This window comes from Pseudophryne corroboree, chromosome 9 (assembly GCF_028390025.1).
Source record: "Pseudophryne corroboree isolate aPseCor3 chromosome 9, aPseCor3.hap2, whole genome shotgun sequence".
NCBI lineage: Eukaryota > Metazoa > Chordata > Amphibia > Anura > Myobatrachidae > Pseudophryne > Pseudophryne corroboree.
The window spans coordinates 324,791,023-324,810,799 of record NC_086452.1 but is presented as its reverse complement, the minus strand read 5'-3'; positions in this window follow the sequence as shown (position 1 = coordinate 324,810,799).

Sequence of the window (19,777 nt, the reverse complement as noted above, 5' to 3'; positions counted from 1 at the left end):
GAGAACCCTCCAGGAGTCAGCCAGCTGGAGGTCATGGAACAGTCGTCTAACCTGTCGGTATTGACGTTGGGAGGTCCGGGGGCGTTAGAGGATGAGTCTAAGGATGGATCCATTGTCCAATTCAGGTCGCCCCCCAAAACAACAACCCCTGAAAGGAGTGGTTCCATTTGGGAAAGGGCGGAGCGGAAAAATGGGACCTGGTCCTTATTTGGGGCATAAAGTGCAACAAATGTGTATGGGCACATACATATTTTACAACGCACTATCAGGAGACGACCCGGGATCAGCTTGTGAACTGATATGTCTGACAGCTGAAGGGTCCTAGAGAATAATATTGCTACACCTTTTGATTTAGAGTCTGGGTTATTATTGTAAAAGGCCTGAGGGTAACGGTGGTTAGTCAAGGAGGGGTTCGTAGCTGAGATTTTAAAATGCGACTCTTGGACCAGCGCAACATCTACTCTATCAGCCCAAAGAGACCGTAAAAGGGAGGCTCTTTCCTCCGGCACATTAAGGCCCTTCGCGTTGATCAATGTTACTTTAACTCTACCAGGGGATGTCATAGGAGACATAGGTCATGATGGAAGGCGGTGGGCCCAGGGTGGTCAACGAGAGGAAAGAGGAAGGAATAGGAGGGAAAAAGAAAGGGACAGAGCATGAAGAAAAAACAACAATAACAATCAAAAAACCCGCAATGGGGTAGCCGATCCATCTGAGGATTGGGAACCCAAGAGGCAAAACAGCCAGGAGCGGGTGTGGGACGGATGAGGGAGCCACCGCCAAAGGCATATTGAAAATGGAAAAAATAATGCAGTAATCATTATACATGCTTAGTTTTAACTAATTGTAAACTGTAAACCTCGTTAACATGAAGAAATCTTCGAGTGGTAGGATGTAAGAAATCTCATAGTCAGGAAACAGGAGTTAACAATCAACGGCCCTATACATAATGGGGAGGGCATAGCCCCAGTGACAGCGAGATATTGGATGAAGGTTCATCAGTGGTGAGAAATGGTGTCACGCTGTAACCTAGAAAGATAGGTTAGGGAGAACAAGGACAAACAGAAGATCTCAGGTTATCAATCCGGTGGCATTTGAGTCTTTGTCAGAGGGGGATTCGTTGGAGCCCTTCCTCCCGGCCCTCCGCACCTCCCGCCAGGGGGTTCCTGTACTCGAGGGTTGGAGAGATGGCAACGTTGGAGTAGGGAAGTCCCAGTCGCGTAAGTCAAGTTTCGGTATGCCAAGAACTTTACAGAACACAGGGAGGTCCGAGTAGGAGTTGAGGGTGTGGGTTTTCCCCGATGAGGAGACTTGGAGGTTGAAGGGAAAGCCCCAACGGTATTTCAATTGGCGTTTACGAGCTCGTCCGTTAGGGGCTTGAGGGCCTTCCGTTGTTGGAGGGTGTGCCAGGACAAGTCTTGGTAAATATGAAGCAGTGAGCCGTTGAAATCGACTCCATCGAGTTGGCGTACCTTGCGCATGATGTCATCCTTCTGGGTGAAATAATGCAATCTGCAGATGACATCGCGTGGTCTGTCTGCGGAGAGACCTTTTGGTTTCAGGGCACGATGGGCCCTGTCAAAGGTGATAGTATCGTTGGGGTCGTTACCTAATATTTAATTGAAGATTTTCGTGAGAGCGTCAATCAGGCCTGTTTGAGGGACGTCTTCCGGCAATCCCCGCACACGGATATTGTTTCTCCTCCCTCTGTTATCCAAATCCGTTAACCGTGTTTGGAGGGAGCGGATCTCTGCTGACTGGGCTTCAATAACATTCGTCAATGACTTCAGAAATGTGTCGGAGGAGACCTGGTAATCTTCCACGTTCGTCACCCGATCAGAGATGTGAGAGATGTATTGTCTCATGGTGGCCAGTTCACGTCTCACTGTGTCCTGCAGATCCTGTTTAGTGGGTAGGTTTTTCATGTAGGTTAAGATGTCTTGTAGATCCCTACCCCCTGGGGGGCAGGCTTGTGGTGCGTCCACGCTTGGAGAGGGTGGGTGGGAGGCATGCGGGGAGAGGGGGGGTTTGTAGCAGAAGGGTTTTCTGTTAAAGCGGGCGAGGCGGATTGTAAAAATGATCTCATAGCGGACTGCGACATGTTCCCCCGCGGAGTTGATGTACCGGACTTCTGAGAAGGTTTCTTGTTCCTGGGCATCACTCAATCAGCATCGAGAAATTTAGATTCCTTAAGGTCAAGGTAACAAGGTGAAAGAAGGTTGCATAGCTCACATGAGGATGCCTTCAGCGGTGTAGCTCCCTATGGGTTGGCATCAGCAAATCATTGCGGCATCAGTGGCTACGGTAGTCCGGCATAGCGCAAAGCTATAATACTTGCCCGCTGTGTTATCTCAGAGGGGTAGAAAGGCATTGCAATAAGATGTGATATGAGGGAGAACTGCAGGAAAGCCAGGGTGCCGCGGTCTGGAGCGCAGCGCACCCACAGCCCCCCAGCCTCAGGAAGTATGGCCAGTCCCCGTCCCGTCTCGTCAGTAAGTCGCTGCTGGTAATCAGACACTGGGTGTCGCGGCTGCAGGGGAGAGGGTGTCCGCTTCGGGTGCTGAGGGCCACTAGCAGGTGTTCCGGGCCGCTCGTCTACATCAGAGTACGCCGTGGAAAGACAAGGAAATAGCTGTTGTGCCCCCTAGTAGAGGGTAACGGCTATTCGTGGACCCTCAGCAATACCTCCGGAAGCGGCCTGTCACCGGAGGCCGCGGTTTCACCGGCAAAGGTAGGCCCTGGTCCGCGGACTGGAGCCAGCGGGCTCCACTGCTCCCCAAACAGCAGACAGGTCAGCAGAAGGGGTTCCGGTGGTTGGGTGAGGGAACGGGGAGGTCGGATGTGCAGGGTGATAAAGCTAAATATTTATCCTTTAACACAAGCTATTTACTAATACCGTGAAGCCGTAATGGCCGCTAAACCTCGTGCACGTGCTACGCACTTTGTACGCTATTTGCGTACAAAGACCTCGCACGTGGTACGCAAGTTACGTACACACGCTACGCTGGGTGTACGGAATACACAGCGAGCGTACACACAGACAATATCCTTTTTAAACCTTAAACAGAATATGCTTACACTGTAAACCTTAGTATTTAAGCCAGCAGTTTGAGCGGTTGAGATGCTCAGAAACCTTTAGTAATAAATGGTGAAACACACAGACACTTGTTACGGTTCCAACACCTTACTAGATGATTTTAGTGTGTAAAAGGGAAAAGAAAAACAGTTTACAGCTTATACACTACAGTCCTAACATTAATAACTAAACAGAATAACTAGACAGAAATATACACAATGGCGAACGAACGCAAACACAAATACATAGAATAAGAATGAATAGCTTACATTAAACGGGTAACAAAGTGGCCACAGAGAAACATACCATACGGGGGAACACTCGCTAGGGCAACCGGATCCAGTCCTCCAATTATCCGACAGATAAATGTTGATGAGAGAGTACTGGCCGGTCAGGGGACAGTGGCCTTTATATACACAACATACAGTACACTACAATGGGCCCTACAATCTCATTGTTCATTGGACACAGGAATGTCTCTCTGCATTATAACAAAAGGTCATAGGTGGATTTGAACAGGTGGGCTGTGACTATTTCAAACTGCTCAGGTGGGAGGTATCCACAGGATTCCCGCCGCATGGATAATGAACTGCAAATACAGTAAATGTCCATAAACTTCTTATAGACATAACTATACGCAGGAGCGATTAATCTCTTCCTAACCAACACCGGAATGTTTCTAATAAAATACTCTTCAGTTAGGTACTAGACACCACTGTTCAACCTTTGTCGGACCCTTCGTATCATGCAAAGAGGAATCCCCATGTCCACGAACCATTTACATTAAACATACTTGCAGACATTATTAAAGGGAATATTATCTACAAAACGCACTATTTTAGTTAACTATACTATAAACGAGTCGCCCGCTACAAGCTCATAAACTCTACCGTAAATACGCATATACCGCGCGTAATCGCCGGAGCGAGTGTACGCAATTTGCGGACATGTGCACGTACGGCAGACTGAATGCACGAGCAGCGGGCATGTGCATGGGGTTAGTATATGGCAATGTGAAGCATGATATTTTTCGACTTTGACAAGGGAAAGGTGAGGTCAAAGCCACCTTAGCTGGAACTTAGTTTAAGCTTGGACCTCACAATTAGGCAGACACGAGGCTGTGCTTTTCAGCTCACTTGAGGGGTGCTAGCAGGAAGGTAGGGGCAGTGGACCAGGCAGCAGAGGGCACCAGATTCGAATTCAGCAGGTGCTGCAGCACCCCAGCTTCCTCACAGCTGCAGAGCAGGGTGAGTGTGGTGCCAGTCACAAGATGGCCACCGTCCACCAGCATCCAGCACCTCTCCCGCGGTTCCCCCAGCCCCTGGCCGCCTGCAGAGCAGGAGAGTCCGCAGATCAAGGGTGCAGAAGATGGGGGCCGGGACCGCAAAAGAGCCGTGGCGCGGGCCTCAGAAAATGAGCGGCGCCAACCGCAAGATGGCCGCCGCCCGCCGGGTGTCACAACTGAGGGCCTGAGCTGACGGGAGGAATCCTCAGTTGTAGGGGCTGAGGTGAAACTAAACTTGGGAGGTTTAATCAGACCCCTAGACATGTAAGTACGGTGTAGGAAGATTGCCCGAAGGCGTGACCATGACAACCAGGATTTAAAAGTCAATAAAAGTTTATTAACAGAACTCCATGTATTCACAGCAGTGGTAAATGAATAAAGATATGCAGTAGTTAAAATGAAACAGTTCCTGGATCACTATAGCTTGGCAAGGGCCACAGGGTACTGGTAGGATAAGGTACAGTTCTTAATGTCCCAGAGATGGAATGTCCTTACCAGACCCGTCCGTAGTAGTGAGAGTAGCCAAGGAATACACCAGCAGATGTATCACTGGAAGCTGGTAACACTGTAGTTGAGGTGACTGCTGTGGATGCTGGATGGAACCAGCCAGGTGTTGAAAACATGGAGTGGATGCTGGATGGAACCAGCCAGGTAGTAGAATGAAACTAGGGAGCGAAGATATGGGAAATGATGATATACGGGTACCGATGGTTTGCGGGTACCGATGATATGTAGGTATCCGTTGGAGAAGCACCGGCACTTTAAGGTAGTTGATCACTGCTGGAAGCTGACCGCTGGAAGCAGATGGATCTGTAGCTGGAAGCTGGAATAGTCATAGAAGACTGCAGAGTCAGGCTGCACCGCAAGGTGGTAAGCTGGTGTGGGTTTCTTAGTGGTAACTGGAGACAGGAGCTGGAAACCTGGAACAAAACAACCACAGGAGAGAGAGACTGGAAACAGGGTTTGACAACCAAAGCACTGACGATTTCCTAGTGCAGGCTCAGTCCCTTTATACCGTTAGGTATACCGGGATTGGGTGACCAATTAGGCAGACTCCAGCGGAGCTATGGATTGGAGGTCAGGATCATGTGACTGAAACTAAGATGGCTGCGCCCATACCGGCCAGTGGAGGGAAACCTTGTTTGTAACACCACATGGAGATTCCTCTGTAATGGCGGCGGTGAACACAGAGAACGCCGACTTGCATCTCAAACCTTCAGCTCGGATGGCTGCGGCCGCAGTAGGTAAGGAGTGCGACATACCTTGTAATGCGTTGAGAATATGGAGATGATGCCCGAGGCCCCGCTGGCAGGTGACGCCATGCCAGTCGTCCGGGCATCAGAAAGGCAATATCCACGGATCAGCAGAGATGAGACATGACGTATGGATGCTAACCACATAGCAGGGAACCGGGCCTAGGACGCTGGGACAACCTTAGGAGACACCTGAAAGGTAAATAATGGCGTCCAGATACCCGGATCGTGACAGCACCCCCCACCCCCTTTAGGAGTGGCCCCAGGACACTTCTTTGGCTTCTGAGGAAATCTGGAGTGGAAATTCCGGACCAAAGTAGGAGCATGGACATCTGAAGCATTGGTCCAAGAGCGTTCCTCAGGACCATAGTCCTTCCAATCAATAAGATACTGTAGCTGACCATAGCGGAAACGTGAATCCAGAATCTTGGCAACTTCATACTCAACTCCCCGTTGAGTCTGGACTTTAGGAGCCGAAGGTAGTGCAGAATGGAATCGATTCAGAATCAGCGGTTTCAGAAGGGAAACATGGAATGTCCTAGGAATTTTCAAGAATGGGGGTAACTGGAGTTTGTAAGCAACAGGATTGATAACTTGTTCAATTTGAAAAGGGCCAATGTAACGAGGTGCAAACTTCATGCTTGGAACTCTTAATCTCAAATTCTTCGTAGACAACCACACACGATCACCCACCTTGAGAGTAGGAACTGCCCTACGCTTCTTATCTGCAAACTTCTTGTATCTGAATGATGCTTTGAACAGAGCCGCTCAGACATTTTTCCAGTTATTTGAAAACTGGCGCAAGGTGATATCAACTGCTGGTACAGAAGTCGCTGGAAGCGTCTGGAATTCTGGAACTTTAGGGTGGAATCCATAGTTGATGAAGAATGGTGTTGAAGAAGATGAGGAATGATATTGGTTGTTATGGCTGAACTCGGCCCAGGGAAGGAGTTGAACCCAGTCATCTTGAGAGGAAGACACATAGATGCGGAGGAAGGCCTCCAAGTCCTGATTCACCCTCTCAGTTTGACCATTGGTCTGAGGATGGTAAGCTGTAGAGAACTTTAATTTGACTTGGAGGGCTTGACACAAACTTCGCCAAAACTTGGCTACAAATTGTACTCCTCTATCAGAGATGATTTCCTCGGGAAGACCGTGTAATCGGAAGATCTCTTGAATGAATACTTGAGCCAACTTGGAAGCTGACGGAAGACCGGTGAGAGGAATGAAATGTGCCATCTTGGTAAACCGGTCAACCACTACCCAGATGGTATTAAATTTGTTGCACATAGGCAGGTCTGTAACAAAGTCCATCGACAAATGGGTCCACAGTCGACGGAGAACAGATAATGGAACCAGTTGTCCCGCAGGCGACTGGCGGGAGACTTTGTGTTGGGCACACTTTGGGCAAGAAGCAATAAACTCCATGACGTCCTTCTTCAGAGTTGGCCACCAATAAGACCTAGAGATAAACTCAAGGGTTTTCTGAATGCCTGTATGTCCGGCAAAACGGGAAGCATGTGCCCAATGCATGAGCTTCTTCCTTAACACCGGCTTCACAAAACTTTTCCCTGGTGGGGGCGTAGAGTCCATCCTTACCATGGAGAATGCCAACGGATTAATAATAGGATGCTTGTCAGAAGACTCAGACTCATTTTCTTGCTCCCAAGAGCGGGAAAGGGCATCGGCCTTGCGATTCTGAGAGCCTGGACAGAACTGGAGTTTAAAGTCGATCCTGGAAAAGAAAAGTGCCCATCTGGCCTGGCGAGGATTAAGACATTGTGCGCCTTTCAAGTACAAAAGATTCTTGTGATCGGTAAGTATGGTGATCGAATGAGAAGCTCCCTCCAGCAGGTATCTCCACTCTTCCAGAGCGAGTTTGATTGCCAGCAACTCCTGATCGCCAATGGCATAGTTGCGCTCAGCTGGAGAAAACTTCCAGGAGAAGAAGCTGCAAGGATGTAGATGACCATCTTTAGCTCTCTGGGAAAGTACCGCCCCTACTCTAACGGAAGAGGCATCCACCTCCAGGATGAAAGGAGAGTTAATGTCGGGCTGTTTCAAAACCGGAGCAGAGATGAATCGTTGCTTTAACAGATGAAAGGCTTGCATAGCTTCTTCAGACCACTTGGACGGATTAGCACCCTTCTTGGTTAACGCAGTGATAGGCGCCACAATGGTGGAAAAGTCTTGTATAAACTTTCTGTAATAATTGGCGAATCCTAAAAACCTCTGGACCCCTTTGAGGGTTAAAGGTATCGGCCAATTCTGGATTGCTTGTAATTTCTCACGATCCATTTCTAGTCCGGAACCGGACACAATGTAACCTAGAAACGGAATGGATTTGACTTCAAAAACACACTTCTCCAATTTGCAATAGAGATGATTGACACGGAGACGGGACAGAACTTCCTTTACCCAGAAACGATGTTCCTCCAGATTATTGGCAAAGATAAGTATATCGTCTAGATAAACCACGACATGACGATATAAGATGTCTCTGAAGATCTCGTTCACGAAATGCTGGAAGACAGCTGGAGCGTTACTTAATCCGAAAGGCATGACGAGGTACTCATAATGTCCATCACGGGTGTTAAAGGCGGTCTTCCACTCGTCACCCTCTCGGATCCGGATGAGGTTGTAGGCACCCCTCAAATCTAATTTTGTGAAGATGGTTGCTCCGCTGACTCTATCGAAGAGTTCTGTAATTAAGGGTAAAGGATATCGGTTCTTGACGGTGATGTCGTTCAAGCCTCTGTAGTCGATGCATGGCCGCAGGCCACCGTCTTTCTTCTTAACGAAGAAGAAACCTGCGCCAGCTGGGGAGGAAGAAGGTCGAATTAAACCCTTCGCCAGATTCTCCTTAATATATTCTTCCATAGAATGCGTTTCTGGTAAAGACAATGGATAGGTTCGGCCTCGAGGTGGAACCTTCCCTGGGATGAGATCGATTGGACAGTCCCATTCCCTATGAGGAGGAAGGATATCAGCAGAAGCTTTACTGAACACGTCCGTGTAATCTTGATACGGAGGAGGTGGAACATCCAACCACTTGGAGGAGGAAGAACAAACGGGAAGCACTTTGGACAAACAGGTCTCAGTACAGGAAGGACCCCATGCCAGGATTTGAGTAGTCGTCCAGTCAATCGATGGGTTATGGAGACGAAGCCATGGAAGGCCCAAAACCACTGGATGTGTGGCTCTTGGAATCACTAGGAAAGAAATAAATTCTGAATGGAGAACTCCAACTGTCACGATCCGGGTATCTGGACGCCATTTCTTACCTATCAGATGCCTCCTAAGGCTGGCTCAGCGCTCCAGGACCGGATCCCATCTGTTATCCTAATGTTCACATTCCTGCATCCTCTCCTGTCTCTCTGAGACGCTGTCACAGTAACGCCTTATTACATCTGGCATGGCGTCTCCCGCGGCCTCCGCCGCCGTCCCTGAGCTTCTGCATGCAGAGTGTCAGAGTGGCGATTACGTCAGCCGCGGCCTCCGCTGTGTCCGCGTGGTTGGATGTGCACTTGTCAGCCTGGCGTCTCCTGTCTCCAGTGGCCGGCGCCGCCATTACTGTTTTCATTACCACATGGATTACAAACCAAACTTCCCTCCAAGTGTCTGCATGGGCGCAGCCATCTTGGATTCTGTCAGCTGATCATTTCCTCCAATCTGTTGTCAGTATTGTTAATCTGCATAATTGCCTAGCCAATCCCTTCCTTGCTGCAGGTATAAATACACTGTGCCTGAGCAAGGAAGGCGTCAGTGCTTTGGTTGTCAAACCTAGTTCCTGTTTGTCTCTCTCCTGTGATTGTCTTCCAGGTTCCAGCTCCTGTCTCAAGACTTCCACCATAGAGACCCGCACCAGCATTCCACCTGCGGTGTAGCCTGACTCTCCAATCCATTGTGGATTCATCTGTTTCCAGCTACAACATTACCTGCTTCCAGCTCAGCTTCCAGCAGAGTACAGCTTCCCTTAAAGGGCCGGTGTCCTTTCTACACTTTACCACTCTCCACCGGTATTATTATTTCTCCGCTCTCAAGTTCTACATTTCAGTTCATATTTCATCGCTCCCAAGTTCATTTATTATTTAACTGGTTCCAGCCAGTATCCACTCCGTGCTAACAACAGTCTGGTTCCAGCCAGTATCCACAGCAGCTGTTTTATCTTCAGCAACCCAGCTTTTCCTGGAACACCAGCTGGCACAATCCTGGGTTATCTCCATTGCTACAGTCGGGCCTGGTAAGGACTTTCCATCTAGAAGATCATAAGAACTATCTCACACTACCAGTGCCCTGTGGCTCCTGCCATCCTGTAGTACCCAGGAACTGTATTTATTCTTTGCTGACTTTTACGTTTTCTTTTACTGCTGCTGTGTTGCGGAGTTGTCATAATAAACATCATTGACTTTTATCCAAGTTGTCGTGGTCACGCCTTCGGGCAGTTATTATTCATGTTACTTACATGTCCAGGGGTCTGATACAACCTCCCAGGTTCCGGTACATCTCAGCCCCTACAACTGAGGCTGCCTCCCGTCAGCTCAGGCCCTCAGTTGTGACAGTAAGCACTGACCTAATGAATCCAGCCGGAGACCAGGATCAAGCGGCCAGGCCGATGCAAGAACTGGCAGCCCGACTAGAACATCAGGAGGCTGCACAGGGCCACATCATCCGCTGTCTCCAGGATCTCTCTACTCGGCTGGATGGGATTCAGACAACTCTCCGTGGATCAGGCGCGTCTGGTGCGTCAACCACAGTGACTCCAGCTATAACCCCACCCACCTTACCCATTTCTGCTCCACGTCTTCATCTTCCAACGCCAGCAAAATTTGACGGATCTCCAAGATTCTGCAGGGGATTTCTCAACCAGTGTGAGATTCAGTTTGAGCTACAACCTGGCAATTTTCCCAGTGACCGTACAAAAATTGCCTACATTATTTCTCTTCTCAGTGGCTCAGCCCTTGATTGGGCATCACCGTTATGGGAGAGGTCCGACACCCTGCTATCTTCCTACACTGCCTTCGTGTCAACATTCAGGCGCATCTTCGACGAGCCAGGCCGGGTAACCTCAGCTTCATCCGAGATTCTCCGTTTACGCCAGGGGTCACGTACTGTAGGACAATATCTGATACAGTTCCAGATCCTGGCATCCGAACTGGCATGGAACGACGAGGCCCTGTATGCTGCATTCTGGCATGGCTTATCTGAGCGTATTAAAGATGAGTTAGCTACCAGAGACTTACCTTCTAAGTTAGATGAGCTAATCTCACTCTGCACGAAAGTTGATTTACGTTTCAGAGAGAGAGCAACTGAGCGTGGAAGATCATCTGCTCCAAAATCTTCTGCTCCTCCTCCTCGTCAACTGTCACCATCTAAAGATGAGCCCATGCAACTTGGCCGTTCCCGTTTAACTCCTGCTGAGCGCCGAAGACGTCTCTCCGAGTTTCTCTGTCTCTATTGTGCAGCTCCGTCTCACACCATTAATGCCTGTCCCAAACGTCCGGGAAACTCCAAATCCTAGCTCGCCAAGGAGAGGGCCGGCTAGGAGTAATGATCTCCTCTCCATCTCCTCAAGATTGTAATCTCCCAGTCTCGCTTCAAGTTGCTCAACGTTATCGGAACGTCATTGCCCTCCTTGATTCCGGAGCAGCTGGGAACTTTATTACCGAAGCCTATGTTAAACGGTGGTCCCTACCCACCGAGAGACTTCCTTCGTCCATTTCTTTAACTGCCGTGGATGGCAGCAACATTTTTGATGCAGTTATTTCTTTAAGGACTTTACCAGTTCGTCTGAGAGTGGGAGTTCTTCATTCCGAACTTATTTCTTTTTTAGTGATTCCAAGAGCCACACATCCTGTGGTCCTGGGCCTTCCATGGCTCCGTCTTCACAATCCTACAATTGATTGGACAACTACGCAAATCCTGGCATGGGGTTCCTCCTGTGCTGAGACATGTTTGTTTAAAGTATTGCCTGTCTGTTCTTCCTCCCCCAGGTCGTCTGATGTTCCACCTCCTCCATATCAAGATTTCACGGATGTGTTCAGTAAAGCTTCTGCTGATATCCTTCCCGATTGATCTCGTTCCAGGGAAGGTTCCACCTCGAGGCCGAACTTATCCGTTGTCTCTGCCTGAGATGCATTCTATGGAGGAATATATTAAAGAGAACCTAGCAAAGGGGTTCATTCGACCTTCTTCTTCTCCAGCCGGCGCAGGCTTCTTTTTTGTAAAAAAGAAAGATGGTGGTCTGCGGCCGTGCATCGACTACAGAGGTTTGAATGACATTACCATCAAGAACCGTTATCCTTTACCCCTGATTACTGAGCTCTTTGACAGAGTTAGCGGAGCTACCATCTTTACAAAGCTGGACTTGAGAGGTGCATACAATCTCATCCGGATCCGTGAGGGTGACGAGTGGAAGACCGCCTTTAACACCCGTGACGGACATTATGAGTACCTCGTCATGCCCTTCGGATTGAGCAATGCTCCAGCTGTCTTCCAGCATTTTGTCAATGAGATCTTCAGAGACATTCTATACCGTCATGTCGTGGTCTATCTAGACGATATCCTCATTTTTGCCAACGATTTAGAGGAACATCGTTTTTGGGTTAAAGAGGTTCTGTCCCGTCTCCGTGTCAATCATCTCTATTGCAAATTAGAAAAATGCGTCTTTGAAGTCAAGTCCATTCCGTTTCTAGGGTACATTGTGTCCGGTTCCGGACTAGAGATGGATCCTGAGAAACTACAAGCAATCCAAAATTGGCCGGTACCCTTTACCCTCAAAGGGGTCCAGAGGTTCTTAGGGTTCGCCAACTATTACCGAAAGTTTATACGAGACTTTTCCACCATTGTGGCGCATATTACTGCTTTCACTAAGAAGGGTGCTAACCCGTCCAAGTGGTCTGAAGAAGCCATGCAAGCATTTCATCTTTTAAAACAAAGGTTCATCTCTGCGCCTGTTCTGAAACAGCCTGACATCGACTCTCCTTTCATCTTAGAGGTGGATGCCTCCTCCGTTGGAGTAGGAGCGGTGTTATCTCAGAGGGCTAAAGATGGCCATTTACACCCTTGCAGTTTCTTCTCCCGGAAGTTCTCCCCAGCTGAGCGCAACTATGCCATTGGCGACCAGGAGTTGCTAGCCATCAAGCTCGCTCTAGAAGAGTGGAGGTATCTGTTGGAGGGAGCTTCTCATTCAATCACCATACTTACAGACCACAAGAACCTTTTATACCTGAAGGGCGCACAATGTCTCAACCCTCGTCAGGCCAGATGGGCACTTTTCTTTTCCAGGTTCGACTTTAAACTCCAGTTCTGTCCGGGCTCTCAGAATCGCAAGGCCGATGCCCTTTCCCGCTCATGGGAGCAAGAAAATGAGTCAGAGTCTTCAGACAAGCATCCTATTATAAATCCGTTGGCATTCTCCACGGTAGGGATGGACTCTACGCCCCCATCAGGGAAAAGTTTTGTGAAGCCGATGCTAAGGAAGAAGCTCATGCATTGGGCCCATGCTTCCCGTTTTGCCGGACATACAGGTATCCAAAAAACCCTGGAGTTTATCTCTAGGTCCTATTGGTGGCCAACTCTGAAAAAGGACGTCTTGGAGTTTATTGCATCTTGCCCAAAGTGTGCCCAACATAAAGTATCCCGCCGGTCGCCTGCGGGGCAACTGGTTCCACTATCCGTTCCCCGTCGACCATGGACCCACTTGTCGATGGATTTCATTACAGACTTACCCATGTGCAACAAGTTCAATACCATCTGGGTGGTAGTTGACCGGTTCACCAAGATGGCACACTTCATTCCTCTCACCGGTCTTCCGTCAGCTTCCAAGTTGGCTCAAGTATTCATACAAGAGATCTTCCGACTCCACGGTCTTCCTGAAGAAATTATCTCAGATCGAGGAGTTCAATTCACAGCCAAATTCTGGCGAAGTTTATGTCAAGTCCTCCAAGTCAAGCTAAAGTTTTCCACGGCTTACCATCCTCAGACCAATGGTCAAACCGAGAGGGTGAATCAGGACTTGGAGGCCTTCCTCCGCATCTATGTGTCCTCCTCTCAAGATGACTGGGTTCAATTACTTCCCTGGGCCGAGTTCTGTCATAACAACCAGTATCATTCTTCATCTGCTTCAACACCATTCTTCACTAACTTTGGATTCCACCCTAAAGTCCCTGAGTTCCAACCGCTTCCAGCAACTTCTGTTCCCGCAGTGGATATCACCTTGCATCAGTTTGCCAATATCTGGAAGAGCGTACGATCAGCTCTGCTCAAGGCATCGTTCAGGTACAAGAAGTTTGCGGATAAGAAGCGTCGAGCAGTTCCTGCTCTCAAGGTGGGTGATCGGGTATGGTTATCCACGAAGAATTTGAGGTTAAGAGTTCCCAGTATGAAGTTTGCACCTCGCTATATCGGTCCTTTCAAGATTGAACAAGTCATCAATCCTGTTGCTTACAGACTCCAGTTGCCTCCCTTCTTAAAAATACCCAGGACATTCCATGTTTCCCTGTTGAAACCGCTGATCTTGAATCGGTTTCATTCCTCACTTCCTCCAACTCCGAAAGTCCAAACTCAACGAGGCGTTGAGTATGAAGTGGCCAAGATCCTGGACTCACGTCACCGTTACGGTCAACTACAATATCTTATTGACTGGAAGGGTTATGGTCCTGAGGAACGTTCATGGACCAATGCTTCTGATGTCCATGCTCCTGCCTTGGTCCGGAGATTCCATTCCAAGTTTCCTCAAAAGCCAAAGAAGTGTCCTGGGGCCACTCCTAAAGGGGGGGGTGCTGTCACGATCCGGGTATCTGGACGCCATTTCTTACCCATCAGATGCCTCCTAAGGCTGGCTCAGCGCTCCAGGACCGGATCCCATCTGTTATCCTAATGTTCCCATTCCTGCATCCTCTCCTGTCTCTCTGAGACGCTGTCACAGTAACGCCTTATTACATCTGGCATGGCGTCTCCCGCGGCCTCCGCCGCCGTCCCTGAGCTTCTGCATGCAGAGTGTCAGAGTGGCGATTACGTCAGCCGCGGCCTCCGCTGTGTCCGCGTGGTTGGATGTGCACTTGTCAGCCTGGCGTCTCCTGTCTCCAGTGGCCGGCGCCGCCATTACTGTTTTCATTACCACATGGATTACAAACCAAACTTCCCTCCAAGTGTCTGCATGGGCGCAGCCATCTTGGATTCTGTCAGCTGATCATTTCCTCCAATCTGTTGTCAGTATTGTTAATCTGCATAATTGCCTAGCCAATCCCTTCCTTGCTGCAGGTATAAATACACTGTGCCTGAGCAAGGAAGGCGTCAGTGCTTTGGTTGTCAAACCTAGTTCCTGTTTGTCTCTCTCCTGTGATTGTCTTCCAGGTTCCAGCTCCTGTCTCAAGACTTCCACCATAGAGACCCGCACCAGCATTCCACCTGCGGTGTAGCCTGACTCTCCAATCCATTGTGGATTCATCTGTTTCCAGCTACAACATTACCTGCTTCCAGCTCAGCTTCCAGCAGAGTACAGCTTCCCTTAAAGGGCCGGTGTCCTTTCTACACTTTACCACTCTCCACCGGTATTATTATTTCTCCGCTCTCAAGTTCTACATTTCAGTTCATATTTCATCGCTCCCAAGTTCATTTATTATTTAACTGGTTCCAGCCAGTATCCACTCCGTGCTAACAACAGTCTGGTTCCAGCCAGTATCCACAGCAGCTGTTTTATCTTCAGCAACCCAGCTTTTCCTGGAACACCAGCTGGCACAATCCTGGGTTATCTCCATTGCTACAGTCGGGCCTGGTAAGGACTTTCCATCTAGAAGATCATAAGAACTATCTCACACTACCAGTGCCCTGTGGCTCCTGCCATCCTGTAGTACCCAGGAACTGTATTTATTCTTTGCTGACTTTTACGTTTTCTTTTACTGCTGCTGTGTTGCGGAGTTGTCATAATAAACATCATTGACTTTTATCCAAGTTGTCGTGGTCACGCCTTCGGGCAGTTATTATTCATGTTACTTACATGTCCAGGGGTCTGATACAACCTCCCAGGTTCCGGTACATCTCAGCCCCTACAACTGAGGCTGCCTCCCGTCAGCTCAGGCCCTCAGTTGTGACACCAACTCTCAGACGGACTGGTAGGGTTCTTAAAGAAATAACTGCGTCAAAAATCTTACTGCCATCCACGGCAGTCAAAGAAATGGATGAGGAAAGTCTCTCAGTGGGTAGGGACCACCGTTTAACATATGCTTCAGTTATGAAATTCCCAGCTGCTCCGGAATCTAGGAGGGCAATGACGTTCCTATAACGTTGAGCAATTTGAAGCGAGACTGAGAGATTACAATCATGAGGTGATGGAGAGGAGAACATTACTCCTAGCCGGCCCTCTCCTTGGCGGGCTAGGACTTGAAGTTCAGTAGATAGTATGAAGAACCCAGACAGTGCGCAGAGGCAGCTAGTAATGTGGTATATCACAAGGAAGGCTTTTCCCACCTCCCGATACAAAATGCAGAAATAAAACGATACGTGAACTACCACTGGACCAGCGCCTCACTTCTCATGGACAGATATATCCCAACCTCCGTATAACTCCTATTATGGAGAAACTTCCGGGAACATTTTCAGGGATTGTGCCATGAAAAGAAATGGTATGCAGACATAGTGTGATACTGTATAAAAAGGTGACAATTTAATACATAACACACATCACATGACCAAACATGACATTTAATAACAATTAAGAACACAAAAAACCACACTGTGGTGGTGCAGACATTCACTGTTATAACTGGCCTCCTAGGCAAAGATGTTAAGAATGGCTGATTACCGGCTGTAAGTGAGAACTGGCTCACACCAGTTCTAAAAGCATAAATAAATCAGAGGAAGTCACCAAGCTGCAGCATAGGGATTCCCTGGTCTCAGAACTCCTTTACTCGCCAGATCAGTTCTTTATGCCTTAGCGCCCACACAGGAGGTCAGTCAGAAGAGCACCCACGTGTTACGACCCTCCTCGGGTCTTTCTCAAGGTCCGCTCCAATGTGTGTGTCTGAAAAGTCTCCGGTTTATATCCCTACTAGCTTCATCCCATTGGTCCCAGCGCAGCTGATCTCTATACACATCAATCCTAATAGTCCATGATCGTGTGCGCTAGGATCCTCCCTAACTCCTGGGCAGCTTCCATAGCAACCCCACTCGTAGCTCGTCTCTAACGGAGCCCGCTGACACTTCCGCCCAATTGCGACCACGTGACGGACCCGTCATCACGCGTCACGCGATACTCCCCTCCGGCTTCCCCGGTCACATGACTCGTCTTCTCGTCATTTAGTAATTGTTAGTATATCACGGGCCCTCCTCTCCGGTTTCCATGGTTATACAAGCGTTCGTTTACGTCATCCATTGAGATTCCCATTCTGAACTTTAACCGCAATGGGCAAACACATCGTTTGGGATTTATTCTTGGATCCCCAGTTATCATATCACTTCTGATGTAGATACATGGGTAAGAGTTCTTATCACATAGATTAATCTCCTATTGGGTCACATAAAGGATTTCCCCAATCTCCTAATAAATCAAAAAGTACAGGGCATTAGAATGATTACAATTACAATACAACAGCCCTCCCACCTATTAGGAAAGTGTGAATAAGAACTACATATCGTGCTTAAATTGAGATATAATAGAGGTAGATAGGAAGAAAGTGAAGGGACCCACTTGGAACTACAAAAACCATTTGACCTCAAAATCTAAGTTGAGGCCCTTTGGCTGCAAGGTCCCTAGCTCATAGATAGCTTTCATTTCTGCCTTTGCTAGTTGATTTGGCAAGTCTCGCCTCCTCCAATGTCGCTTTACCCATTGTAGGCCTATAAAACACCTAATTGCAGTTGTGGAACAGCCATGTTGCTTCCTGAAGTGATCTGAGAGAGCATGTGTCTCCAGGCCTTTCCTGATGTTTCTTAAATGCTCTCCCACCCGTATTTTCAAGGCTCTAGACGTCCTCCCGATGTAAAACAGGCCGCAATCACACTCTATAGCATACACCACATTTCTAGTGTTACATGTGATGAATTCCCTGATGTTGGATTTTTTTCCGTTAATTGTAATCTCACTAGTCTTGCTTTGGGTCTCCATTTTGATCTCTCTACACCCTATGCAATTCATGCATCTATAAAACCGGACGTTTGGGACAGGCATTGATTGCATGAGACGAAGCTGCACAATAAAGACATAGGGACTCAGAAAGACGTCTTCGGCGCTCAGCTGGAGATAGACGGGAACGACCAATTTGCATGGGCTCATCTTTGGATGGAGACGGTTGACGAGGAGGAGGAGCAAAAGGTTTTGGAATAGATGACCTTCCCCGCTCAGTTGCTCTTTCTCTGAACCGTAGATCAACTTTTGTACAAAGAGATATTAGCTCATCCAACTTAGAGGGCAAGTCTCTGGTAGCTAATTCGTCCTTGATGCGTTCAGATAAACCATGCCAGAATGCAGCATACAGGGCTTCGTCATTCCATGCCAGTTCGGATGCCAGGATCTTGAACTGTATTAGGTACTGTCCCACAGTACGTTTTCCCTGGCGTAAACGGAGAATCTCAGTAGAAGCTGAAGTTACACGGCCTGGCTCGTCGAAGATGCGCCTGAATGTCGTTACAAAGTCAGTAGATGAGGACAACAGGGTATCGGATTTCTCCCATAAAGGTGATGCCCAATCAAGGGCTGAGCCACTAAGGAGGGAAATAATATAAGCAATTTTAGTGTGATCACTAGGGAAACTGCCAGGTTGTAGCTCGAAATGAATTTCACATTGATTGAGAAATCCCCTGCAAGATCTTGGAGATCCATCAAATTTAGCTGGCGTTGGAAGATGAAGACGTGGAGCAGAAATGGGTAAGGTGGGTGGGGTCACAACTGGTGTCACTGTGGTGGACGCACCGGGCGCCCCTGATCCACAGAGAGTCGTTTGGATCCCATCCAGCCGAGTAGAGAGATCCTGGAGACAGCGGATAATGTGACCTTGTGCAGCCTCCTGATGTTCGAGTCTGGCTGCCAGTTCTTGCATCGGCCTGGCCGCTTGATCCTGGTCTCCGGCTGGATTCATATGGTCAGTGCTTACTGTCACAACTGAGGGCCTGAGCTGACGGGAGGAAACCTCAGTTGTAGGGGCTGAGGTGAAACTAAACTTGGGAGGTTTAATCAGACCCCTAGACATGTAAGTACGGTGTAGGAAGATTGCCCGAAGGCGTGACCATGACAACCAGGATTTAAAAGTCAATAAAAGTTTATTAACAGAACTCCATGTATTCACAGCAGTGGTAAATGAATAAAGATATGCAGTAGTTAAAATGAAACAGTTCCTGGATCACTATAGCTTGGCAAGGGCCACAGGGTACTGGTAGGATAAGGTACAGTTCTTAATGTCCCAGAGATGGAATGTCCTTACCAGACCCGTCCGTAGTAGTGAGAGTAGCCAAGGAACACACCAGCAGATGTATCACTGGAAGCTGGTAACACTGTAGTTGAGGTGACTGCTGTGGATGCTGGATGGAACCAGCCAGGTGTTGAAAACATGGAGTGGATGCTGGATGGAACCAGCCAGGTAGTAGAATGAAGCTAGGGAGCGAAGATATGGGAAATGATGATATACGGGTACCGATGGTTTGCGGGTACCGATGATATGTAGGTATCCGTTGGAGAAGCACCGGCACTTTAAGGTAGTTGATCACTGCTGGAAGCTGACCGCTGGAAGCAGATGGATCTGTAGCTGGAAGCTGGAATAGTCATAGAAGACTGCAGAGTCAGGCTGCACCGCAAGGTGGTAAGCTGGTGCGGGTCTCTTAGTGGTAACTGGAGACAGGAGCTGGAAACCTGGAACAAAACAACCACAGGAGAGAGAGACTGGAAACAGGGTTTGACAACCAAAGCACTGACTATTTCCTAGTGCAGGCTCAGTCCCTTTATACCCTTAGGTATACCGGGATTGGGTGACCAATTAGGCAGACTCCAGCGGTGCTATGGATTGGAGGTCAGGATCATGTGACTGAAACTAAGATGGCTGCGCCCATACCGGCCAGTGGAGGGAAACCTTGTTTGTAACACCACATGGAGATTCCTCTGTAATGGCGGCGGTGAACACAGAGAACGCCGACTTGCGTCTCAAACCTTCAGCTCGGACGGCTGCGGCCGCA